Source organism: Myotis brandtii, unplaced genomic scaffold (genome assembly GCF_000412655.1).
Source record: "Myotis brandtii unplaced genomic scaffold, ASM41265v1 scaffold318, whole genome shotgun sequence".
Lineage (NCBI taxonomy): Eukaryota > Metazoa > Chordata > Mammalia > Chiroptera > Vespertilionidae > Myotis > Myotis brandtii.
Genome location: NW_005362190.1, coordinates 1,064,303 through 1,092,255, shown reverse-complemented (window position 1 = coordinate 1,092,255; position 27,953 = coordinate 1,064,303). Strand labels below are relative to the sequence as shown.

At 42.0% G+C, this 27,953-nt stretch overlaps 1 long non-coding RNA gene across 1 annotated transcript; it reads left to right on the top strand.

Moving 5' to 3' along the window:
• The first annotated feature begins 7,105 nt into the window (after window positions 1-7,105).
• LOC106726803 lies at window positions 7,106-25,530 on the top strand. The gene is made up of 3 exons (XR_001362909.1): window positions 7,106-7,134; window positions 8,415-8,425; window positions 25,521-25,530. It is a non-coding gene; the product is annotated as an uncharacterized LOC106726803 (long non-coding RNA).
• The last annotated feature ends 2,423 nt before the right edge of the window (window positions 25,531-27,953 follow it).

Below are 27,953 nucleotides of genomic sequence, written 5' to 3'. Positions count from 1 at the left end.
TCTGAAGGGAGACACTGTGGCCAGATGGAGAGCTTGCTGATTTGGGAATAGAGTTTGTGGGGCAGGATGGATGAGACAAAGAATGACCCAAGTGGAAGAGAGCTGACCTGGAGCTGCCTCCAAGGGACTTAGCTCAAGCCGCACTTGTATGGGCTTTAGGCACCAACAGAGCCAGGCTGTGTCTGGTGGACTTCAAGGGAGCAAGGACTAAGGAAACCCAAAGCAGCCATTGGAGGAGATAGTGCCTACCATTGGCCTCTGAAATGCCCGTGCGAAAGGGCCCCTGAGAGGAAGGGTTGGCCTTGATCCTCTGCCACAGCGGGAAGCAGTCCTTCTCAAACCTTGAATCCTCCTTTGCCCTGCCTTTGGAGGAAGCAGAGCATCTTAGTTAGGGAGAGGGACCCACGCTCCAGGTGGGGAAAAGGAGAGCATGGCCTTGACCCTTCACCTGGAAGAAGAAGCTCTGCTATAAGTGCAATTGAGAGTTTTAACTCTTGCTTGGGACTGATTCATTTTATTATGAAAAAAAAAAAGATTTCATTTATTATGAAAAAAAGACTAGATTTTTAAAATACAAGTATGACAGGAAATAATATAGAAATATTTTTGAATATGAGGAAGAATTAGTCCTACAAAATAGGTTTGAAAGAGCAGAGGGAAGGGAAAATTTTTTCCTAGTACTTTCTCTTTCAAAGATATCACATATACTATCGATTGTATTAACACCGAACACCCAAAATAGAACATAACCTGAAATATGCAATAGAGAGATGTCTTTTCTTGAACTATGTCACAGAATATAAAACAGTGAGTAATATATCATCTAATTATAGAATATGGTCTTCTAATATGGAATAGAATACTGAGAGGCAAAGTCTCAAACATTTGTCTGGTATCTTAAAACAGTGTCTTTAAAAAGTTGGAGCTCAGAGAAAAATTTAACAATAATTTTCCTAAATGCCCAATATTGTTGGCAGCAATAGAAAAGCAAAACTAGAGATTATGCTCTGCAAACATGTTCCGCGAAGAAGCAGGTAATTACATTTTTATCAACTGCACCTCTTGCTTCTTTTAAATGGTTGTGTTTTATCCTCCTCTAAAATGTTTACTTTCTCTACCGTTCCCTTGCAAGAGCAGCAAATCATATGGTGATAAGCTCAATAATTATGGGCACTGTAGGTTCTGGGAGACTTTCATGGCTGGAGTCCATGGGCAGCATTATTCCGGGGCTATCATACGGGCTAAGTGACCTTCAGGGTGAGTTTTCAGAGGATCTCAGTGTGTCTTCTGTCTCATCAGTGGAGCCGAGTGGGAGGTGGTATTGGATAATGGGTAACTGAAGGGCTTGGAAGATGAAAACCCAAAGCAGCCCCTACTTTTCTACCTAACAACTTACTGCACAATCTTGGGCAAGTCACTTAACTTTCTTAAGACTAGAGTTTCTTCCATATAACAATATTGTTATTACCTACCAAAGGTTACTCTGAAGGTTCAATGTAGTAATAACTATAAAGCACTAAATCAGTGCCAGGCAAGTGGCATGAGAAAGACTAATAAAATCATAAAATAAAGATAATTATTTCAAAATGATGATCCATGAAATTCATATGGGGGAGGGGTGTCCCTCAGCCCAGCCTGCACCATCTCCAATCTGGGACCCCTTGGGGGATGTCCAACTGCAGCGGGATCCCTGCAGGATCCGGCCTAAACTGGCAGTCAGACCTCCCTCTCAAAATCCAGGACCTCTGGCTGCCAACTGTTCACCTGCCTGCTTACCTGATTGCCCCCAACTGCCCTCCCCTGCCAGCCTGATTGCCCCCAACTGCCCTACCCTGCCCGCCTGATCACCTCCTAACTGCCCTCCCCTGCTGGCCTGATCTCGCCCCTAATTGCTTGCTCCCCCATACAAGCCTGATCTCGCCCCTAACTGCTTGCTCCCCCGCTGGCCTGATCGCCCCTAACCACCTCTGCCTTGGCCCCTGCCACTGTGGCTTTGTCTGGAAAATGTCCAGTTGACCCGGTCTAATTAGCATATTACCGCTTTATTAGTATAGATGGATAATGTTGAAAAGATAAAACAGTAATGATGAAATGATAATTGGAGACAGTGATAAGACCATGTAAAATTTATACAATTATAACAAAAGGGGCATATATCACCGTCCAAAGATATACATTTTTACTCTTTCCAATTGTTTTATAACTATGATAGGCCTGGTAATTCCTTTTAAAGTACAGAAAAGAATAATAGTTGAACCATTTAGGACTATTGCCTGTAAAATAATATATGTAAAGTGCTTTCCACATTAGAAAAGTCAACAAAATTTGCATCCTTCTCATTTCATGGCTGTAGTCTGCTTAACTCAAGTCTGAGGATTCTCATCAAAGCTTTGCTGATAGTCCCCTTCCAATTCTGTTATTGGCACTGAGCTGTACAGGTTTTCCCTGCTATTTGAAAAAAGTAGAGCATTTCCTAAACCTTTGAAATGGCAGAGAGTGAAGAAACAATTACCGTTAATTTATGTCTTTATTTTGTTCACCATGATCGAAATGCTTAATTGTATTCAGTTTTACACTAAGCACAACAGCCTTCCGAGATCTCTTAGGCTTTTCTGATACCTTAGGAAACATCTTGCCAACGATGAACAAAATCAATGGAGATAAACCAGATGCCAACGGACACTCTGGCGGCTGGATGCTGAGATGCTGAGCATCATGTAGTTCCTGTGGAGGAGTTTGGCGGCCACCTTCGCTCCTGCTCCGGGTGCCCGCGGCCTCTGGAAAGGCTGCTGCAAAACAAGCTTTGAACATTATTTTTGCTTTTCACCTTTTTCCCCTAAAATCTTTTGGTTAGTGAAAACAGGCACTGATGTGGGTCTTTCATAAAAGCAAAGAGGCTGACATGAACTTTCAAAGCAGGGGATACAGGCGTGCTTCTCCAAGCATGGGCTGCTTGTCCAGAGAACTTCTTTTTCTAGAAGCAGAAATACATTTATTAATTTCTCTCTTGCCGCACACACACTTGCTTGGCGTTTCCAAGCTCAGCAATTGTGTCAGATTGGCTGAGGTCTCCTGCCTTCTGCTGAGGTTTCTTTGGTGCTCTCCCTATTCCTTAAAGGAACACCTGGTTCAGTGAGGTGCTGGTTAGAATCTGGGAGCAGGGGCAGGGCTGTGAGCTCAAGGCTCCTGGGCTGCTAATGCAGACCGATCCTTTTCTTCCAGGAGATCTGCCTACCAGAGAGAGGCAGCCTTTGCCAGAGCCTGGATGTGAGAGTGTGCTCCTGGTCTGACTGCCTGACTTGGAATCTTGATTTTACTATTTCTGAGCTGGGTAATCTTGTGCAATTTGCTTAATCTCTTTAAGAGTCAATTTCCTCGCTTGTGAAAGAGGGTTTATCTCAGTATCTTCCTTTTAGGATCCCAGCAAGGATTAAAGAGATAATCCATGTGAAGTATATAGTGTAGTTCTTGGCACAAAGATACTCAATAAAAGTTAGACACAAAATTATTACGCAACATAAAACTCAAAAGAGCCTATTATACCAAAATGGAAGTTTTGCTAGCAGGAGACTTCTTCATTATGTGGAGAAACTTCTGGGAACTTATTTCTTGTTTAAAAAAACCTGTCAACTTCATTGGTTAGTAAGGTTAAACTTTTCCCTCTCAGCTTTATTTGCTATGGTTATTTGCTCTTTGGTGAACTGTCAGTTAAGAACGCTCCAATTTTCTGCTTCCTTTTATTTTTTTGATTAAACATTTTACTTTGAGATAACTGTATATTCATAGGCAGTGTGTGCATCTATTTTTCCAGTTTCTTTTGTTATACCTTTTATTTATTTATTTTTAACCTTTAAATTTACAGTTGACATACAGTTTATATTAGTTTCAGGTGTAGAATCCAGTGATCAGACATTTATATAACTTACAAAGTGATCACCCCAATACATCTAGTACCCATCTGACACCCTATATAGTGATTACAATATTATTAATAATATTTGCTATGCAGTACTTTACATCCCCATGACTATTTTGTAACTACCAATTGTACTTCTTAATCCCTTCACCTTTTTCACCTATCCCTCCAGCCACCCTCCCATCTGGCAACTGTCAAAATGTTCTCCGTATCTATGAGTCTGCTTGTTCATTTATTTTGTTTTTTAGATTTCAAATATAAGTGAAATAATCTGTCATTTGTCTTTCTCTGTCTTTATCTCACTTAGCATAATACCCACCACGTCCTTTCATGTTGTTGCTGATGGCAAGATTTCATTCTTTTTTTATGGTGGAGTCATATTCCATTATTTATATGCACCACTTCTTCTTTATCCATTCATCTATTGGTGGGCACATAGGTTGCTTCTATATCTTGACTATTGTAAATAAGGCTGCAATGAACATATGGGTATATATGTCTTTTTGATTTAGTGTTTTTTTAAAAATATATTTTATTGATTTTTTACAGAGAGAAGGGATAGGGATAGAGAGTCAGAAACATCGATGAGAGAGAAACATCGATCAGCTGCCCCGTGCACATTCCCCACCGGGGATGTGCCCGCAACCAAGGTACATGCCCTTGACTGGAATCGAACCTGGGACCCTTGAGTCCACAGGCCAATGCTCTATCCACTGAGCCAAACCGGTTAGGGCTTGATTTAGTGTTTTTGTTTTCTTCAAATGAATACCCCGAAGTGGATTGCTGAGTGCTTCTTCATCTCTTGTTATAGCCTTTGTTTCAAGTTTATTTTTGTCTGGTATAAGTATTGTTAGCCCAGCTTTTTAAAATTTATATTTTCATAAAATCTATTTTTCATCCCTTTACTTTCAGTCTGTGTGTGTCTTTCCATCTGAAGTGAGTCTTTTGTAGACAGCATATGTATGGGTCTTGTTTTGTTATCCATTCAATCACTGTATGTCTTTTGATTGAAGCATTTAATCTATTTGCACTTAAAGTAATTTTTGATAGATATGTATTTATAGCTATTTTTCATATTTTTGATTATTTTCTTCTTCTTAAAGAAGACCCTTTTACATTTCTTGTAATAGTGGTTTGGTGGTGATAAACTCCCTTTAGCTCTTTCTTATGTAGAATATTGTTGTAGGTCTTTGCTTTTCATCACTTGAATATTTCATGCCAGTTTCTTCTGGCCTGCAAAGTTTCTACTGAGAAATCAGCTGACAGTTTTATGGGAACTCCCTTGTAGGTAACTAACTGCTTTTATCTTGCTACTTTTAAGATTCCCCCTTTGTCTGTAACTTTTGGCAATTTAATTATGACGTGTCTTGATATGGGCCTCTTTGGGTTCATTTTAATTTGGGATTCTTTGTGCTTCTTGGACTTCTATGTCTGTTTCCTTTATGAGTTTAGGGAAGTTCTCTGTCATTATTTTTTCACATAGGTTTTCAATTCCTTGCTGTCTCTCTTCTACTTCCAATACCCACATGATGCAAATGTTGGTATGCTTGAAGTTGTCCAAGAGACTCCTTACACTATCCTTGTTATTTATTTTATTTAATTTTTTTTCTTGTTTCTTTTTGCTGTTCTGATTGAGTATTTTTTGCTTTCTTATTTTCCAAATTGCTGATCTGATCCTCTATTTTACTGTTGATTACCTATAATAAATTCTTCATTTCAATTTATGTATTCTTTGTTTCTGGCTGGTTCTTTTTTATGGTTTCCATATTTTTTTTCACGCTGTTGAAGTTCTCACTAAGTTATGTGAGCATCCTTATAACCATTGTTTTGAACTCTGTATATGGTAGTTTGCTTTCCTTCATTTCATTTAGTTTAATTTCTGGGGATTTCTCTTGTTTTTTCATTTGGGACCGATTACTTTATCTCCCCATGTTGGCTGCCTCTCTGCTGTGTGTGTGCATGTGCGTGTGTGTGTGTGTGTGTGTGTGTGTGTGTGTGTGTGTGTTTATTCTGTGTATTAGATAAATATGCTATGTTGCCCAGTCTTGGTATGGTGGACTCACATAGTAGGTGTCCTGTAGGGCCCAGTGGTGCAGCCTCCCTAGTCACCTAATCCAGGCGCTTCAGGTGTGTTCCCCATGTGGGGCTGTGTGCACCTTCTGATTGTAGTTGAGCCTTGATAGCTGTTGACACATCACTGGGAGGGATTGACTCCCATTCTGATTGGTTATAAGGACTGGATGCAACTACAGTGGAGGAGCTGCTGTTCAGGGGCTGACCCCACAGAGCAGGACTGCTTCAGTGGGGCTTTGGTGCCCGCTGATTCTGCCCTTTGAGCGTGTCACTTTTGAAGGTGGTTGGGTGGTGCTCTGGTGTGGTCTGAAGCTGTCCACCTGGTGCACTAGCTCTGGAGCCTTTCCAGGAGGTGCAGGTCAAGATCAGCCACCATCTGTGTTCTGCCTGGGGCCATCTGTCCTGTTGGACTTGGAGGTGCCTGGTGGGAGAGGCTGAGCTTTTAGAACAGTTTGAAACATGAGCCAAGAGAAGCTGTTTGTACGCAAAAGCTGTTAGAAATGGTGTGGGTGGGCTTGAAAGTTCGATGGCGCAGGGTCTCAGGGCATCACCAGGATGGGGCGAACAGTGTTAGCCAGTTTGATGGAGACTGGGATGTGGTGCCCACCTGCTGGCTCTGTGGGGAGAGGGCTCAGAAAGAGACCAATGACCTCTGCCAACATTTCTGTCTGGGAGAAAGCTGCTCTTCAAGCCCTAGACCTAAAGCCAGACAATTAAGTTCCTCCCCATATGTCCCTGGCACCTTTGAAGCTGCTGCTCCAGTGCTGGAGTTCAGAGTGAGTAAGTCTCTGTGTGGGCCCTTTAAGAGGAAATTCTTGAGACTCCAGCAGCTCTCCATCTCACTCAACCCAAATCACCACTGGTTTAACAACCAGAAGTTATGGAGACTTCTCTTCCTGGCACTGGAATCCTGGGCTGGGGGTTCTGGTATGGGGCTGGAACCCCTGGCTCTTCAGGGAGGATCTCCATAGCCAAGCATCCCTCCTAAATTTTAACCATCACAAGTGAGTGTGGGAACAGCCCGTTCCATCTCTCAGCCCTTCCTACCAGTGGCTTCTTATATCCTTAGTTGTAGGACTTCCATTCAGCCAGATTTCAGGCAGTTCTGAAAGATGGTTGGTCTGTAGTTTAATTGTAAGTTTGATGTGCTTAGGGGGGCTTCTGAGTACCATTATGTTATTTAAATAAGCTGGCAGTTGGACATCTCCCAGTTTTTTTTGTTATTTAAATTGGATAATTTCTATTGTCCTATCTTTGAGGTCACTAATCTTTCTTCTGATCTCCATAGTCTGCTGTTGAGTCCACCTACTGAGTTTTATGAGGTCATTGCATATTTCAGTTCTAAACTTTCCATTTGATTCTTCTGTATGTGTTCTGTTTCTTTGTTAAAATTTTCTATTTCTTTTCTGAGTCTGTTTCTTCATTTGTTTCACATGTGTTCTTAATTGCTTATTGAAGTATTATATAATATCTGATTTAAAATCTTTGTCAGACAATTCTAACATCTCTGTGTTGATGTCTATTTTTTTTTCATTAAAGTCGAGATTTTTTAGTGTGTTTTTTTTGGTAAGTGTTTTATTAAACCTGAACATTTTGGGTATTATTTTAACTAGGTTTTATAATATCTCTCCATGTCAGGAAGGGGTGCTGCCCCTCATTACTGCCAGGTAGGGGTGGGAATCCTAGTTCCTCATTCACCCTTGGTGGACCCCTGGGTTAATAGAACTCCCCCTTAATTGCTGGGCAGGGGTAAGAGCTCTGACTCCCCAAGAGGTCCTTTTTTCTCATCTTGCCTGGGAGGGCAGGTGCCTTGTTACTACTCCAAGATGGCCTGCATGAGAGAAGAGCAGGGTGGCCTCATTAGCACTGGGTGGTGGTAAAAGTTCTGACACTACCCTTCTTCTGACCCTTCCTCACTCCAGCTGTAACCGAGGAGGAGCAGGATGCTTTGTTACTGTTGGCAGCTTACTTGGTGCTTTGTTATTGCATTCTTATCTCCCCATGTTGGCTGCCTCTCTGCTGTGTGTGTGCATGTGCGTGTGTGTGTGTGTGTGTGTGTGTGTGTGTGTGTGTGTGTTTATTCTGTGTATTAGATAAATATGCTATGTTGCCCAGTCTTGGTATGGTGGACTCACATAGTAGGTGTCCTGTAGGGCCCAGTGGTGCAGCCTCCCTAGTCACCTAATCCAGGCGCTTCAGGTGTGTTCCCCATGTGGGGCTGTGTGCACCTTCTGATTGTAGTTGATCCTTGATAGTTGTTGACACATCACTGGGAGGGATTGACTCCCATTCTGATTGGTTATAAGGACTGGATGCAACTACAGTGGAGGAGCTGCTGTTCAGGGGCTGACCCCACAGAGCAGGACTGCTTCAGTGGGGCTTTGGTGCCCGCTGATTCTGCCCTTTGAGCGTGTCACTTTTGAAGGTGGTTGGGTGGTGCTCTGGTGTGGTCTGAAGCTGTCCACCTGGTGCACTAGCTCTGGAGCCTTTCCAGGAGGTGCAGGTCAAGATCAGCCACCATCTGTGTTCTGCCTGGGGCCATCTGTCCTGTTGGACTTGGAGGTGCCTGGTGGGAGAGGCTGAGCTTTTAGAACAGTTTGAAACATGAGCCAAGAGAAGCTGTTTGTACGCAAAAGCTGTTAGAAATGGTGTGGGTGGGCTTGAAAGTTCGATGGCGCAGGGTCTCAGGGCATCACCAGGATGGGGCGAACAGTGTTAGCCAGTTTGATGGAGACTGGGATGTGGTGCCCACCTGCTGGCTCTGTGGGGAGAGGGCTCAGAAAGAGACCAATGGCCTCTGCCAACATTTCTTTCTGGGAGAAAGCTGCTCTTCAAACCCTAGACCTAAAGCCAGACAATTAAGTTCCTCCCCATATGTCCCTGGCACCTTTGAAGCTGCTGCCCCAGTGCTGGAGTTCCGAGTGAGTAAGTCTCTGTGTGGGCCCTTTAAGAGGAACTCTTGAGACTCCAGCAGCCCTCCATCTCACTCAACCCAAATCACCACTGGTTTTACAACCAGAAGTTATGGAGACTTCTCTCCCTGGCACTGGAATCCTGGTCTGGGGGTTTTGGTGTGGGGCTTGAACCCCTGGCTCTTCAGGGGGGATCTCCATAGCCAAGCATCCCTCCTACATTTTAACCATCACAAGTGAGTGTGGGAACAGCTGTTCCATCTCTCAGCCCTTCCTACCAGTGGCTTCTTCTTATATCCTTAGTTGTAGGACTTCCATTCAGCCAGATTTCAGGCAGTTCTGAAAGATGGTTGGTCTGTAGTTTAGTTGTAAGTTTGATGTGCTTAGGGGGGCTTCTGAGTACCATCTTGACTGGTCCCTGTTTTGTCAGTTTCTTTATGTTATTTAAATCAGATCATTTCTACTGTCCTATCTTTGAGGTCACTCACTAATCTTTCTTCTGATCTTCACAGTCTGCTGTTGAGTCCACCTACTGAGTTTTATGAGGTCATTGCATATTTCAGTTCTAAACTTTCCATTTGATTCTTCTGTATGTGTTCTGTTTCTTTGTTAAAATTTTCTATTTCTTTTCTGAGTCTGTTTCTTCATTTGTTTCACATGTGTTCTTAATTGCTTATTGAAGTATTATATAATATCTGATTTAAAATCTTTGTCAGACAATTCTAACATCTCTGTGTTGATGTCTATTTTTTTTTCATTAAAGTCGAGATTTTTTAGTGTGTTTTTTTTGGTAAGTGTTTTATTAAACCTGAACATTTTGGGTATTATTTTAACTAGGTTTTATAATATCTCTCCATGTCAAGAAGGGGTGCTACCCCTCATTACTGCCAGGTAGGGGTGGGAATCCCAGTTCCTCATTCACCCTTTGTGGACCCCTGGGGTAATAGAACTCCCCTTTAATTGCTGGGCAGGGGTAAGAGCTCTGACTCCCCAAGAGGTCTTTTTTCTCATCTTGCCTGGGAGGGCAGGTGCCTTGTTACTACTCCCAGATGGCCTGCATGGGGGAAGGGCAGGGTGGCATCATCAGCACTGGGTGGTGGTAAAAGTTCTGACACTACACTTCCTCTGACCCTCCCTCACTCTGGGGATCGGGCCTAAGCCATCAGTCAGACATCCCCCGAGATTCCCGAACTGCAAGAGGGCACAGGCCGGGCTAAGGGGAACAACCCCTCCCCCCCGAGTGCACAAATTTTGTGCACTGGGTCTCTAATACATTACATATATGTATGGCAAAACAAAAATCCAGTAGCTCACCACTGTGACATTCTTCAGGTGCTGAGGTTGTGTTTTTGTCTCCACCTTTTAGCATTTTCTTGTTTGTTTTACAAATATTGTCCAGGGGTTTTAGCTGTACTTAGTGGGAGGACAAATGAAAAGGATATCAATTACATCTTCCAAGAAGTGGAAGTTTATCTCTGCTTTCTTCTAAAAAATAAAATCTTACTGTTTTTTTCCTATAAACAAATATTAAGAATATCAACCTCTGAGTGACAAAATTGTCCAAAATATCTTTTCCCTTCTGTGGTTATTTGTATGCTCTTTCAAGAACTGTACCACATTCTCTTAGACACTTATGAAAATTATATTTTTGATAATGGTCATGGTGATGATGATGCTTAGATCTTTGGCCAAGTTGAGTTATCCAGGCTGTCCCCTACTGCCATGGATAATTGAGAATTAGTTCCTTGGTAGCAGATCCAAGGTTTGCATGTCTTCATTCTCAAATAGGAAGTGACAATTTCAAGGGACTGATCAGGAGGCTGCTGGCAGCAGGACTGTTTTGGCCTCTGTCTGGGCTGAGGAAGTTCTCCACAGCGATCCATGCTGGCTCTGAGGAACCTGCTTCAATGCCTTGGGTGGTTACAGCTGCAATGAATAGCTTGTCTCCTTGGCACAGTGCTGGGGACTTGCCCTTTAAGACTCAAATACTGCAATGTTGAGACTCTCCTGGGACTCAGCAACATTGGGGTCGTTAGGTTTATAGGCACTTCCAGTAGCTGCTGGGTTTTCTGGTCCCTACAATTGGGAGAGGCCCTTAGAAAACTGTGACCCTTGGGATGGTAATTTTGGGGGATTCTACTCTACTTTCGCTCTTTATTTCTTCATTCATTCTTAGAATTATCTGTTCCATTGTTTATCCACTTGTTAGATTATTACATTATTTTGGGGAGGCATAGAAGCAACATGAATGAAAACCTTTCTTTCTGAGAGGATAATAGTAAGGAAGATGATGACCATTACATTTAGAGCCATGATGGTGAGAAGCCCAAGATCACCCTGGAGTGAGAGCAGGCTAGGATAGACACTTAGGAAGGGCTTCCCTAAGAAGGTAACACCTGAGTGGAGTCCTGTTGGGGGAAAAGAATTAGCCAACTAAAGAAGGAGCAGGAAGGTGAGGCTGTTCACTGCAGTGGAGGGATGTGGTTCCAGGATGGTGGGACCACAAGGTGTATAAGAGGTGAGACGGGAGAGGCCAAAGGGGTTTGATGATAGAGGAACTTGTCAGGCTGCTGAGCCTAGATTTCAGCCTGAAGAGAAGGGCCACCATGAGGGTTTTTATACAGAGTAGTAGCACAATATTCTAGAATGCTCATTCTGACTGTCGTGTGGAAGAGGAAATAATTGGGGAGGGAGGCACCTTTGTCTTGAGTGTGATCACTAGCTGCTTCAGTATCTTCATTTGTACTGATATTAGTTAATTTATATAATCCCAAAGAATAGTAATTTTGTTGTTATTGTTGCGAATGAGAATTGGGGGAGTGGAAGACAGCCACAATTTGTGGTGAGCCCTCAAGCCATACTAATAGGTAAACATACACTTGCTGAGGTTTGAGACCTGCTGGCCTTTCTTTCTTATAACCCACAGATAACTGACAATTGTTATCATCAGGCAAATTCTCTCCCATCTATCTACTTATGAAAATAACAAAAAGGGCCTTTCTTGTGAGTTGTGAAGATTGTCCTGAGTGAGAAAATTGCTGCTTTTCAGTGCTTTGGAAAAATGATAGGTGCTGATGGTAAACGAGAGGAAAATGATGGCCATTTCCCATTTATTTCCTCCCTTTGGATCAAAAACTATTAAAATGTAAATCAAACCTTCAAACGCTCAGTCAAGCAGAAATGGGAAAACACAGGACAAAGAGTGTTTGAGACATAACTAGTGAGTTTGGGGGAGGGGGAACCCTTTACTGTCTCCAGGAAACAATGTCACTTGCATCAAAGGAAAAAAAAAGTTCTCTAGTTTCCTATGTCCCGAGGCTGAGTTTAATTAAGGCAAGAAAGGGCAGAGAGAAGTGATAAATAAAACAAAACCTAGATGTGTAAGAAACTGCCCTAGAGGAGTTAGAGGACTGGGAGGCTGGTAATCATCATTACATGAGGGATGAGATATGTCAAGGATAGAGGATGTCCCGTGGACAATATAATGAAGCGCCATATGGGAGGAGATAGTAAAATCCAAACACCTTTTATAACAGCAGAACTGAGATGTAGGGTGCATGCATGAGCACTGTTTTTTGCAGTTTGACAAAATGGATCCTCGATATCTTCGTCTTCATCAAGCTGGGATGGAATAAGTGGTGCTTGCAAGGTGTTGTCCTTGGCCCAGAGCCACTGAACAGTCTCATTGGAGATATGGAAGAAGGACACTGAGTGACGGATAGTGTGTGTGGTAAGGAACACATTTCAAATGATCTTGGGAAAAAGGAAATATGGGCAGAAACGTAACCAAAGGCAACAAGAACACCTGGAGCAAATGAGAAGCCAAGTTGTCAAGTACAGGAAGGCAAAGCCAGGTTTGTCACTTTTCAGCTGGTGAGTTTGGACATGTTACAACTTCACTATTCATCAATTGGTCAGTAAATGGAGCTAAAGTTCTGCTTCCTCATTTCAGGTATTGTTAAAAGATTAAATAAATTAATACATGTAAGGCACTTAAACAATACCTGGCACACAAAAAATGTAATATATAAAATTTTTTAAAAACTATGGTGATGAGGGTTGTCTTCCCAAGTTATTAAAGTGCCTGGGGACCACATTCTACTTGTAGAAGAGTCTAGAGAAGCAGTTCTCAACCTGTGGGTTGCAACCCCTTTGGGGGTCGAACGACCCTTTCACAGGGGTCGCCTAAGACCATCAGAAAACACATATATAATTACACATTGCTTACAGTAGCAAAATTACAGTTATGAAGTAGCAACGGACATAATTTTATGGTTGGGGGTCACCACAACATGAGGAACTGTATTAAAGGGTCACAGCATTAGGAAGGTTGAGAACCACTGTTCTAGAGTCAAGGGAGTGAAAAATCAATACAGGCATTCAATGGGAGATGGGAAAGAATGGGATCGTAAATGGGAGGCTGAGCCAGGAGTCAAGGGTGGACTGGAGAAGGCATGGATTCAGAGTCAGCCCAGATTAAGACCAAGGAGGTATGTAAACTCTGAGTAGGCAGGGATTTATGTCACTTTTGTTCACTGCTTATAAGCCCAGTGCATAGAATAGTACCTAGTACACAACTTACTCCATTGAGTATTTGTTGAGTAAATGATTCAAGTGTTGAGAGGGCAGTATAAAGGCATAGAATCAGAATAGACAACTGTTACAGGGTAGCAACCTCAAAGGCCAAGTAAGGAGTCTGGGTTCTCTGGGGTGTCCAGAATTAGAAAATCCTGAAGTTGAGATAGTAGAAAAAAACCAAGATAGAATGAAAACAGTGGAAAGTATGTTTCTGAAGAAATGAGGATGACAACTTGAGTGTTCAGAATTATTGAGATAAGGATATTTCAGTTAATACCTTTCTCTCTTCCTCCCTCCCTCCTGCCTTTTCTCCTTCTTTTTGGATCTATCTTTCATGTACCAAACCCTGATATAAAGGAAGTGGTTGGCACCAAATTTTTATTTCTTATAATAATGGAGAAAGGACACAATCAAGTGAGTTTAAAGAACAGTTGAGAGATTTCTGTTAGCTTCAAATAATTTCTTAATAATAAGGAATGCTCATTTTTTGTCTTTTAAAGAATTTTATTTTTCCATTACAGTTTACATTTAATAATATTTTGTATTAGTTCCAACTATACTGTATAGTGATTAAATAATAATATACTTTACAAAGTGTTCCCCTGATATTTCCAGTCCCTACCTGACACTGTACATAGTTATTACAACACTAGAGGCCCGGTGCACAGATTTGTGCACTGGTGGGGTCCCTCGGCCTGGCCTGTGGGGATTGGGCTGAAACTGGCCCATGCATGGGTTCATCCAGGGCGTGTCCAGCCCATCTCACCCAGTCCTGATTGGCTGGAAGCTAACCTACTGGTCAGAGCGTCTGCCCCCTGGTGGTCAGTGTCCGTCATAGCGACTGGTCAAATGGTCGAACAAATGGTTGGACACTTAGCATATTAGGCTTTTATTATATATGATTATTGACTATATTCCCTATTCTATACTTTACATCTCTGTGACTATTTTGTGATTACCAATTTGCTCAATCTTGTTAGTTATTGAGTCTGTCAGTTATTGAGGCAAGAGGGGAAAACCTTCTGGTCTCAGAGATCTCTGCCAGTGGCACAACTTCTCCATTCTCTAGAACACTCGATGATCCCATATGAAAGACAATGAGCAAGGAAAACTAATGAGGGGCCTCTGCCTGGGAGGATGTGGAAGTGAAGATGACCTCAAAGATTCAGGCTTGCAAGATGGAATTGGGTGGTGAGAGGGGAGGGGAGGAAGCCTAAAATGCTGTTCAAGGCAAATTGCAGCATTTTCTTTTGAGGTCAAAGAAAAGAGGCCATGACTCCTTTGCCTATTTATGATTAGTTAGTTACTCTGAGTTTTTAGCCTGTTTGGGATATTGTGATAATGGTGTGCAAAATGGAGGTAGTTGGAAGTGGTGGTCTGTGTATAGGTGTGAGTATGAGTATGTAGGTCTACATGTATGAATATGTGTCTGTGTGTGTGTGTGTGTGTGTGTGTGTGTGTGTGTACGTGTGTCTAGACAAAAATGAAAAAGAGTGGTCTATATTTTCAAATGTTGCTAAAGTGCTTAGAGAACCTCACTATGAGTTTCCATGGAAACATGAAAGTTTGCCTCAGAAACAAATGGCAGGATATTGGAGAAAAGGGCACAGATAGTCACATTTAATATCTTTCTATAACCTTCCTATTTTTGTACATTTGTGAGGACAAGCAGGTTAAAAGAATGATCGAAATACTCAGAAATACTTTAATGGTTATTTTAATAAAAATGGAGGACAGTGGTCATTTGGCTTTTGTTTATTCAGCTTTCCCACAGCACAGAGGTTATTTCCAGAGTCTCTCTTTGATTTCTCACTTGTGTACCAACCAGTTCTTGTTAAATATTTATGGACAAGATGAAAGCTTTATAAAACTTAGCAGCTGGCAGCTGTCCTCGCCTAAAGGATGAAACAGAGAGTGTTCATTTTAATTGGATAACTCTGTGACCGAAATATCTAACCCCCAAGGGAAATACAAGAATTAAAATATGTAAAGCAATTTTTAAAAGAGAAAATCACTGTTTACATTCTGTCGTCTTTATTAGCTTAGGTTCTGTGTGCAGGTGAATTTGCAGTGCTGTCTGTTATAGTTTCCTAAGGCTGAAGACACATTTCAATGTTTCAGAATGTTTCCTAATAAATTAGATTCAAGTGTTGAACACGCAATTTTGGTCCTTGTGGCACCCATCATATTTCATTTCCAAGGATCTTTAACACAGCTGTCTCATGACTGGGTTATAAAATGACAGAATAAACTAAAAATGCAGAGGGTGGAGGGACTGCTAAGCTGATTTTCTGACACTGAATACAGCAGTAGCACTTGAAAAGGTGATTTTTTCCATTTTTAAGTCAGTAATTATCTGATGTTTAATAGACATATTTATTTTCATTTTTCAACTACAGTTTGCATCTAATGCTATTTTCAGGTGTACAGCACAGTGGTTAGACAATCATATACTTTGCAAAGTGTTCCCCCCAATATTTCTAGTATCCACCTTGCACCATGAATAGTTATTGTAATATTATTGACTATATTCCCTATCTGTAATTTACACCTTTGTGACTATTCTGTAACTGCCAATTTGTACTTAATTCCTTCACCTTTTTCACCCAACCTCCCAACCTCCTTCCCCTCTGGTAACCATCAGTCTGTTTTCTGTATCTATGCATCTGTTTCAATTTTGTTTGTTTATTTTGTTCTTTTGAGTCCACATATAAGTGAAATCATCTGGTATCTGTCGTTCTCCAACTTATTTCTCTCAGCATAATACTCTCTAGGTCCATCTATGTGTCACAAATGGTAAGATTTTATTATTTTTTATGGCCAAGTAATATTCCATCGTGAGCCTCTCATGTTGGTATGAAAGACGCAGCTCATCTTGGATAAGTCACTTTTCCTCCGTGCTGCCACAATATATAGGGGTTGGACCAGATATTTCCTGATAATTTTTAAGGTCCAAGTGTCTAAGTCAGGGTTGGTGAGTAAAGGACGTGCACCAAATCCTGGCCACTGCCTGCTTTTACACAGCCCTGTATGCTAAGAATGATTTCAAAAATATTTTTAAATGGTTAGGGAAAAATCAAAAGAAGATTAACATTTTGTGAAATATGTGAAATTTATAAGAAATTAAAAGTTCAGTGTTCATAAATAAAGTTTTTTTTTTTTTATTTCAGTGCAGCCAAGCTCGTTCATTTGCGTACCGTCTGTGGCAATTTTCACATGACCATGGCACAGTTTGAGTGCTGGTGGCAGAGATTGTAGGGCCTACAAAGCATAAAATATTTATTACCTGGTCTTTACAGAAAAAGGTTGTGGGCCATTATCTAAATGATTCTGAATCACCTGCAAAGAATCAGTCAACTCCTCTTTTTTGTTGTTGTTGTTTGTATGGTAATGTTCTTAATATAACTGATTGTGTTTAGACAAAGTCTTTGTTAAATTTTACTGTTATTAGAGGGGGAAAATGTGTCTTTCTTCACACAAACCAGATCACTTATGGACATGAACCAATTTCTCTGTGTAGCTTTTCTTTTCTCAGCTTTACATGAGTAGAGTTAGCTACATTCCTTGAGGAGAGGGGTAGGTGGGCGGATGTGACTTATGGACTAAGGGTTTCAAGATTCCATTCCCTCGAGGTCTGCCATGTTTACAGGCCTCAAACCCGTGTCCTGGGAAAAACTCTCCACTGGCTGAAGTGCAAGTGAAACCGATTATTAGCAGAACAAGGGGGAGCTGACATTTATTGGTTCCCTTCTTCGTGTCAGCCTCAGTGTTGAGCACTTGCATGCATAGTTTATTTATTCCTTAGAAAAACCACAGTTCCCAGGAGGGGGAGCCTGGGGCTTGAAGAGGTTAGGCAGCTAGTAAGGAGAGGAGAGTGGATTTGAGCCTCCGTTGGCCTATTTGACTTCATTCTTTCACAAAGTCAACTTAATATTTACAGGGAGAACTTTCTTTTCCCAGTAAGGATGTCTAACAAAGAAAGCAAATTAAGTGTGGACTATAGCAAGGTCCAGAAATTTCTGTCAGTCTCTTTGTCTCCTAATGCCAGTGCTGGCAAAACACTCACTAAATTTCCTTCGGTCTTTGTCTTTAATGGACAGAACTTTCCTTTATGGGATTCTGTTTGCTTTTCTCCTTGTTATCACTTGTGTTGTTGAGGTCCCGCCCATCTTCAGGTGGTGTTTGGGACTCAATGGTCAGCAAAGGTGGGAAGGTCCCTGGCTCCCCTCTGAATATTGGGAGACAGTAATAATTTTGCAATATATGTAAGTAAAATCATTATGCTACACACCTTAACTTGTGCAATGCTATATGTCAATTACATCCCAATAAAAGTAGAATATAACAAATAAACAAATAAAGTAGAATTCTTGTAGACCAAAGGAAAAAGAAAACAAGCTTTGAAAGGCTGGCACTGAATGAGCAATGAGGACTGCTTCCGTCACTTCCAGCAAGAAGAGCCAGGGCATCCTGGTGTAGAGCACAGGTAACACAGAAGAGGCTTTCTTCCCAGTGAACTTGAGAATCTCTTTCAAAATTGCTGTGCCTCAGGCCAGGCCTGCTCCGTTTCTGCTGAAGCACAGGTAGTGGTGCGTCTTTCAGTATGTTCCTGTTTGGTACAGAGTAGGCACTCAGAAAATAGGTAATGAGGTAAATTGCTAGGATGGAATTTGTTGATGACCCTTATCAACAAATGTTCATTCCCTTCACAAGGTACAGTGCTCAGTACTGCAGGAGTACCAAGAGCTAGGACACCATTCCTGACCTCAAGAAGCTTGCAGTCTAGTGAGATTCCACGGCAGTGTGTTGAGTCTACGGAAAGCACAGGGCAGGGCTCAGAGGAAGATGTGATCTGCCCAGGTAGGAGATTCTCACAGACTGGATGGGAGATCAGGATTTGGAAAAAGAAGTTATTACCACAATAAGTTTAGTTAACATCCACCATCGGATATAGATACAAAAAAAGGAAAATATGTGTTTTTCTTTGTGATGAGACTCTTAGTACTTACTTTCTTAGTAACCTCCTAATATACCACACAGCAATGTTAGTTACTGTAGTCATCGTGTTGTGCTTTACACCCCTAGTAATTATTTTATTTTATAACTGGAAGTTTGTATGTTTTGACCATCTTCATCCAATTCTCTCCTCCCTCCCCCGACACTGGCAGCCACCATTCTCTTCTGTTTCTATGAGGTTTTTTTTTTTAAAGATTCCACATATAAGTAAGATGATACAGTATTTGCCTTTCTCTGACTTCTTTCACTTAGCATAATGCCCTCAATGTCCATCCATGTTGTTGCAAATAGCAGGATATATTTCTATTTTACAGCTGAATAATATTCTATCGTATATATGCATCACAACTTCTTTTTCCAAATCCTGATCTCGATGCTCATCCCAATCTCCAGGGAGCTGCAAGGAGACAGAGTCTAGTGGTGAAGAGTACATGCTCTGGAGTAGATAGACTTATGTTTTCGGTCAAGGTCTGTCAGTTATAAGCGATGTGACTTTGGGCATTTTCTTAAATTCCCTGGACCTAGGTTCCTCATTTGTAGAATAAGGTAATACTAACACTTACCTGAGAGGGTTACCTTAAGTATTAGATGGGAATTCACCTAAAGCACCTACATGACAGCAATCATGCTGATGATGCCAAGATGATAGGAAAGCTACTCAATCCTGGTTGTCAACTCGATAGTTGACATTTTCATTTAGTCCGTGGGGGCTGGTATAGAAAATTGGGAGGGAAGAGAAGCTTTGCATAGAAGAAACTTTGAAAAGTCCTCTTCCCCTTCTCTGCTCGCACCCCCCCTTCCCCGCCCCACCTCTGCCCCTACATTGTGGGCAGAGGCATGGGTATATGCCATTGTTCTTCAGCAAAGCCTATGCCAGTTTGGAGTGAGCATGTTTTGGCACCTATTTGAGAAAGTCTTTGAAAGAGTCACTGACACAGCAGTGCTGGGTGGATGGACCATGTGTTTGTGAGCCTTTCCAGATGCATAGGGTGGGGCCAGGGTCTCTGCCAGTCCTGATCCCTGATCCCAACCCCATGTGCAGGGTGAGCTGGGAGGTTGGTTTGAGGATGCCTGTCTTTTTCATCTGGGCTCTATACATAGAATAACAATGCAAAACATTTTGAGTATTTACTATGTACCAGACACTGTTCCACTTTATAAGTATTATCTCATTGAATTCTCACAACCATGTCCATTTTAGAGATTAATAAACAGATGTGAAAATTTAAGGAACCTGCTCAATATTATATAGCTGGTGGATACAAGCAATTGACACCAGAAACTGAGCTGACACAAACCTGAGTGGCTTGGTGTTTTTCAGCTATTAAGAGTTTGTTCTAAAATCTCTGGCAAAAAATTTGCAGCCTTCAATGATATACTTTGACTCAGGTGCTGTAGTTCAGATCCCCAGCTTTGTTTTCTGAGGGAAAAAAATCCAGTTGAGAAAGGATTATACTTGGAGTCATTTAAAAACTAATTTGATAGCTGTAATTGTCCTTTAGAAATAAACTCTTTCTCATTTTGTGCTCCCAGAGCCTTTATTTCTGTGTTTGTGTGTGTGTGTGTGTGTGTGTTGTGTGTGTGTGTGTGTGTTTGTGTGTGTGTGTGTGTGTGTGTGGTGGTGGTGGTGGTGGTGGTGGTGTGGGGAGTGGGAAGTTGGAGATGGGAAGTTGGATGAGCTGTGAAAATAAGTGGATTTTCTCTGATGTCTAATCCACTAATTACGCAGAGCAAAATTGGATCACGCTTGTAATTCAGCTTTTACTGTTTGCATTAAGAAATGCTGTTGGCAGGGTTGTGAACAGGAAAAGGGAGAAGGACATTAAAAATCATTGCTTAATGTGAACAGAGAGAATGGTGGTTGAATTGGGTGGGGGAGAGGTAGGCAAGGTGTTGCATGTGGGCTGCTCAATTTAGCTAATGTAGCCACAGAGGTAATGGCTGAAGTGGCAGCGAGGGCATTAAGGAAAAGTAATGTGGTAGGGATTTGAACATAGGTCATGATGACTACTCTGTGCTTGCATTCAGGATGGGCAGTAAAGGGCAAAGCATGAGTTTTTTTCATTGAGTTTAGAGGAACTTTAATCCCCAAATTGACTCTAATGATAGAAATCTCAGAAAGGCGACAACCTATTGGATGAAAAACGTAGGGCTGGTCAGCACTTGTCCCTGTCCTCAAGTTTGCTGGAGCCCAAGGCTCTCACCCCCCTACGTGTGTAATGGTGCTCCTCTCTGTCATGGGTCACTTTTGTGTCCTCCACCATCTGGAAGCTGCTTGGGGGTGCACCTCTGTAGTCTTCATGGAGTACCAAATGCCATCAAATGCTAACAATCTGAGGAAAACATCAAGAAGATGAATTTTTTCTGAGTTAGAAAAGAGAAAGACCAGGAATAAAAGCAATTCTGGGTGACATATAAGTAGGGGAAGTAAAGTTTTCTAGAAAGATTTAGTGTTGGGCTGGGATTGTCTCTGCCCAGAACTTTTGCTCACATTTTCTCTCTCACTGCTTTTCTCTCTCTTCTATCATTTCTTGCTAGCTTTATAAAATTATCTCTCAGAAAGAGGATTTCTCAAAGCCTGTTCTTCAATTTGGGTCGAAGTTGACATCGTCCTCCATTTGAAATAATGCATTCCTGCCAACTACGCACTGATCAGGCAGCAAACCAGACAAGTAACCTGATCCAGCAAGTGGAAGGTTCTGAAGTCACAAAGGTCTTTAATATAACCTGAGCCCTGAGCTCACCTCCAGCTTTTTTAGTTGGACAGTTCTCCTTCAGTCCCAGGTGGGATTCAATTTACTGAAGCCACTTCTGGGAAGAGGTTGGACATGGAAAGAGTGGGTTCCCTGGGGGTGGTTTCAGGAAGAGAGGGTGAGCACTCTCATTTGATATGAGGGGAGTTGCCAGGTCAGGTGTGATGTAGGCAAAGATTACCAGGAATAAGGCTTCAAGACCCAACTCCTCAACTCCTCCCTAGGTGATGAAATCACCTCACTGACCCCTCTTCTTGCCACAGAACAGGTTTTTGCTTTTGTTTGTTTTTTTATAACAACTTTATCCTATATAATAAAACCCTATTATGCAAATCGACCAAATGGTGGAATGACTGGTGGAATGACTGGTTGCTATGATGTGCACTGACCACCAGGGGGCAGATGCTCAATGCAGGAGCTGCCTCCAGCCTGCAGGCCCCGACCCAGTATGGTAGAGGGCGAGGCTGATGAGCGGGTGGCGCCAGGCCAGCCAAGGCAGGTATGAACGGGGGCCCCAATTGCCCCACCAGTAGCCCCACAGATCAGCCCTGATCACTGGCCAGGCCTAGGGACCCTAGCCGTGCACAAATTTCGTGCACCGGGCCTCTAGTTTAGATATAATTCAAATACCATCCAATATCCACTTAAAGTGTGCAATTTGTTATATATTCACAGATTTGTGCATCCATCACTATAATTAGTTTTAGGACATTTTTATTTCCTCTTACCCCCCCCCCCCCAAATCCCACACTCTCGGTAGTCACTCCCCGGTTCCCCTATACCTCAGCCCTGGCAACCACGTATCTACTTTCTGTCTCTGTGAATTTGCTCATTCTGGACATTTCATGTACATGGAATCATACAATATGTGATTTTTGTGACTGGCTTCTTTCACTTAGCATAATGTTCTCGATGTCTGTCTTTGTTGTAGCATGTGTCAATACTTCATTGCTTTTTATTGTTGGATAATATCCCATTGTATGGATATACTACATTGTTATTCTCTTATCAGTTGATGGACATTTGGGTTGTTTCCATTTTGCATGATTATGAATGATGCTGTATGAACATTTGTGCACGAGCTTTTGTGTGAAAGTAAAATTTCATTTCTCTTGGGTAGATATTTAGCAGTAGAACTGCTGAGTCATATGGTAACTCCATGCATGACCTTTTGAAGACCAGCCAGACAGTTTTTCAAAGCAGTTGCACTATTTAACATGGGTTTTGAAAATGTAATTCCCTTTGCTCTCTTCTCCATTGTCTTCTCCATCAGAATCTGTCTCAAATATCACTTCCTCAGGGACCCCTGAGCTGATCATGCAGACCAATTCAGGCCTCTTTGTTACATGCCCTTATCACCTTAAATATTTGCTTTGTCTAAATATTGAATTAATTATTTTTTGTGTAAATATTTTATTAACTTGAGACTCTTTGTGCCTCAGCTTATTTATCTATTTCTGTATTTATTTGTAAAATAGGGATAATATTTAACCACACATGAGAATGTGAGAGTTAAAACGTCTAGCATCTTGAGGCTTAGATCATAGTAAGGCTACAAATGGCAGCTATTATTTTAATATCTTTGTATGGGATATGAAATTAGCACCATGATCACACATTTAGTAAGCAGGAACCTAACGTAGCTGGCTTTTCCCAAAGTCTTCTGTTAACAGCCAGTTGACACTTGCTTTATGTATCTTGTTGCTTAGGAGCATTTGCCAGCCAAAAACTAGGCAATGGAGATGTAGGAAAGTATAATGGAAAGATGTAAATGGAGAATATTGTATCTGTTAATTTATTTGAATTTGGAAAATAGTTACTATTTATTTTAGAAAGAACTTGGTCTAGCTCAGGAAGTTCCAGGACTGGTTGGGCATACTTTATCAACCATGGTTCCTAGCTACACATGCAATGACATTTTTTTTTTAATTCATTTGCAGATCCATCAGTCCCTGAGAATCCTGACTAGCCAATCTCTGCATTTTATTTGGCTTTTCCCCCTGAAGCTTGGCCAAGGCCAAGGCCAAGCTTCAGGGGGAAAAGCCTCCCAGTATGGCAGTAATTCTATGGGCTGGGAACTGGGCTGCCTGACATGGTTCCCAACAGCCCCCCAAGGCTGGCGCTGCTGAGGACAAGGCACAGAAAACTATTGGAGGGGAGGTTAGAAGCACCCACCCCCTTGCCCATTTTGTGGGTTTGGTGTAAGTGCCATGCTCCAAGCAGTGCCAGCATTGCCAGACAGCAAAGGCAAAATGTCGGTCAGGGTCAGGGGCCAGTAGTGGATGCAGGGATCATTGACAGCCCTTTGTGACCAGGGAAGCGAGGAGGTGGAATCTCACCATCACTGTGAAGAAATGAGATTATGCCTCCCACTGCTAGATTCTTAAGACTTTTCTAGGCTGAATGTTGGGCAAGTGGAGAAATGACAGTCTTTTAGGAAATTTACTTAGGATTCTCCCAGGCTGATGGGAGAGACATCACAGCTGCATGCATGTGAAGACACACACACACACACACACACACACACACACACACACCCCACAATAGTCTTCCATTCCCCTCCTGGCCTCATTCTCCTTTTTGTATTCCAAGTCTTGCACTGAGTACCCTGCCTGGAGCTCCCCTACTAGGGGACCCCAGCCTGCCTGCTGGTCCCTGGCCTGTAGCGAATGCTGTTGGTGACCACATGTGGGTGATGGGCATTCATCCCCTGCTGCAAAGGGTGCCTGAGAACCACTCCTTACCATCTCCCTCTCAGCCAATGGGAGCCTCCTCTACCGGCAGCACTGTCTCCCTTCTCTGCTCCCTCTTGCCTCAGACCAAAGTTCATCTTTAGCTGAGACCACATCCTTGTTTAACTTGTTTCCCTGTGCCCTCTTGTTTCCCTTGCTCTCCAGAGAGCACTCTCCCATAAGCCACTTGAATAAGAATCCCTGTCACAGGCCCTGCTTCTAGGGAAGTCAACCTAAGACAGTGCCCATGCTCAGCTCTTCCTCTGTTTTCTCTCCAATTAAGACCTGGCCCTCCTTCAACTTTCTAGCCTACTAGGTGAAGATGGGTTGTATTAATAATTAATCTTAAATAAATCCTCCTAGTATATTTGTAGGCTAATGTGTTACTCCTTCTTGATAACATAACACCTTAACATGGCTAAGAACTTATTCTTAGGACTTGCTTCTGTAGCAATCCCAGTGGGGAAATGCTAATGACATTTTGTGAGTGTGACTGACAGTGCCTGCAGAAAGGAGAAGGAAGGGATACTTTGGTTAGAGGGGCTTTTCAGATTCTGGAAAGACTTTCTGAATCTCCCACACCATCTACAATGAACTGAGTTTTTATGTCCCCCCAAATACATATATTGAAATCCTAACCCCCCATGTAGAAAGTATTTGGAGGTGAGGCCTTGGGGGAGGAAATTAGATTATGAATGTGGAGCCCTCATGAATGGGACCAATGCCCTCATAAGAGGAACCCCAGAGAGTCCTCTCTGCTCGCCACCAGATGGAACCGCAAGGGAAAATTGGCCTCCTGCAACCTGCACCTGCACCAGAACCTGATCATGTTGGCACCCTGATATTACACTTCCCGAAATACATTTCTGTGCTTATAAGTCATTTGGCCTATGGTACTTTGTTATTGCAGCCCAAACTAAGACAGTATCCCTACCAACCAATGAATTGAACTCTCCCTCCTTGGTCTGACAAGTACCTCTTTACGGTTCTTACTAGATTACATTGAAATTACAAGTTTTCCCATCTAGACTGGGAGTGTGTAGAGAGCAGAGACCTTTTTCTATTCACCTCTATATCCCAAGTGCCTACCAGCATCCTGGAACCCTGTGGGAACTCAAGAAATGCATGTGATAAAAGGAATTACTAATACTGATAGAAGCACAGCTCCCCCTCCGCTTTCATATATATCTATATCTATATCTATATCTATATCTATATCTATATCTATATCTATATCTATATCTATATCTATATCTATATCTATATCTATATCTATATCTATCTGGACCTAGACACACATGACATTTTGGATGAAATGAGCCATTTAGAACACTAATCAATTGTTATTCTTCCCAAATTTTGAGACTGGAAAATAATATCCCAGTCTGAGGGAAAGAGAATAGAGAGGAGGTGATGCAAAATGGGAAGATGGTGGGTCTCTAAAATAGTGTTAAAGGCTGAAGGTCAGAGAAGAACCCAAGATAGATTGTGGGATCCAAGAGTAGAGAGGACCCATCCTCTGCTAGGAGATAAAGCCCAGAGGAGAGAAGGGCATGTGGTGAGTCTAAGCAGAGGTCTTCTATGGGAATTCAGGGTTCCCCGGGAACTAGGCCAGCCTAGAAGCAACATACTGTTTCTTTTTTTTTTAAATATATTTTATTGATTTTTTACAGAGAGAAAGGGAGAGGGACAGAGAGCCAGAAACATCGATGAGAGAGAAACATCAATCAGCTGCCTCCTGCACACCCCCCACTGGGGATGTGCCCGCAACCCAGGTACATGCCCTTGACCGGAATCGAACCCGGGACCTTTCAGTCTGCAGGCCGACGCTCCATCCACTGAGCCAAACCGGTTAGGGCCAGACTGTTTCTTATACACACCTGGAAGTGAGGGGTTCAGTGGGTGGGATAAGATAGGACTCAGCATTTACTTGATCATACAGACTGAGGGCTAACAAGATAGATTATCCTTCTGGAGGGGAGACAACTCCCAGCTCACAGAAATTGTTTTGCTATTCTTGTAGAATAGGGTGTCAAAAAGAAGACTAAAGTTTAGTTACAGAAAATGTAAAGATTGCATTTAGTGCACAGCCCAACTTTGAACTAAGACTTTTATTTACTTTATAAAAAGGAGTAGAAGTGAAAACTCTGAACAACTGAATCAACAGTGGTGAGTCAGTAATGGGCACAGGGGCCAGAGAGATTTAGCTAAAGGAGGGCCTGGGTCTGGTGTTTGGCTCATGGGATTCAAGGACCCAATGAAGTCAGGGTTGAGCCCCTGGAGTAGAATATACTGGTTGCTAATGAGAACATGAGGAAAATGATAGGTGATCTTGTTTCCTGGAATTTTTCAATTTCAAGCACACTACCCATGAGCATTTTGTAAGCATAATAGGAGAGGCCCCGACATTTAAGAAAACCAACCAGAAGAATCCTGACAAAGAGGTGTCTCTAGGCGCCTCCATGGTGGGGATATTGAAATTGCTGTGGCTGTGAAAACTGAAAACCGTGCCAAGTACTCACTTGCCTCAAGTCAGAAAGGCAGCCTGGAAATCTTCGCTTGATAAATCTAATCATTATTTCTTCCCCTGAATATTCTTGGGCAGCTTCAAGATTGCTCGGAGAAATGTATATCAATACATAGAGATAAATGCCCATATGGACAGAGATAAATGCATACAGATAAACACTCATCTACAGATATCAATATACAGACACTATCATTTACTGAATACTTACTATTTTGGAAGTTCTATATATGATTTCACATACATTGTATCATTTTCCCCTCTCTTCAACAATGAAAGGTGAATGATATTATTCTGTATTTCCTCAAGAGGAAATTGAGGCAGACAATGGTCACAGGGCTAGAAAGGGGCAGGGCCTTTCTACCTGGTTGTGCATAATCCCCTTTGGTTCTACCATAGGTTTGCATGGTGGACAGATGCATTTGAATGACACTCTCACTCTTCCACCTTCATTATTAAGCTAATTTTAATTATTTTATCAATACTATTGGCAAAGGCTATGTGGGGATGATTCTAACATAATCGTATAAAACAGAGAGACAGCAGCTCTAGAGAGAGGTAGTGGGCGAGAGCACCTACAGCACAGGACGTTCCCACATGTTTTATTCAATTGAAGGGAACTAAGATTATTTTGTCTAACACCCTAAAATTTCACACAAGTGGAAACAGAAGCTCAGAGAAGTGATTGGGCCAAGGATCCACGAACTGTCTCCAGCTCAGCCTAGAACCAGGGAGGCTGCCCAATGAGAGGGCAGGGGGCTGCCCTGCTCACTAACTCCCCCTGAAGGAGCTCTCAGCTTCAGAATTTGTAGTGTGACTTCTCAGAACACCAGATATCTCTGCCCTAAGATGAAGGGATGGGTGAATTTTCCTAAACAAAATTGAAATGAAATTTGGATGATCTCCTATTAATCAGATAGATCCATTCTGCACTGGTTGCTATGAAGCTTCCTCATCTCCCAGAGCCCAGTCTCCTTTGGGAATTGTGTTCAAGAATGTTCTGAAGGGCTTCTTTCCATCCCTGGTCAGGCAGGTTCACAGGGCATTCATCCAACAAATGCTGACCTGTCCCTTTGCCAGACCTGTGCAGGGCCCTAAGGTTGCTGCCCTCAGAGAGTCAACCCAGCTCTAACTTCTCTCTTAAGAGTGAAACTGGGAGGTATTAATACATATTTTTGTTACATAAAATTTTTCAAAATAAAAATATTAGAAATATAACAAATACCCATGTACCTTCCACCTCCATTTATTTATTTTTTAAGAATCAAAGCATTATGAATATAATTAAAGTTCCTTTTGTAGCATTCTCAGTTCCAATTGTTCTCCCAAAGCAAGTACCATGGTGACATTTATAACTATTCCACATGTATTTCACATTTTATTATATATTCATATTCACATATAATATTATAAAGTTAAAAGATAAGTTCATATTGTATATTGTTT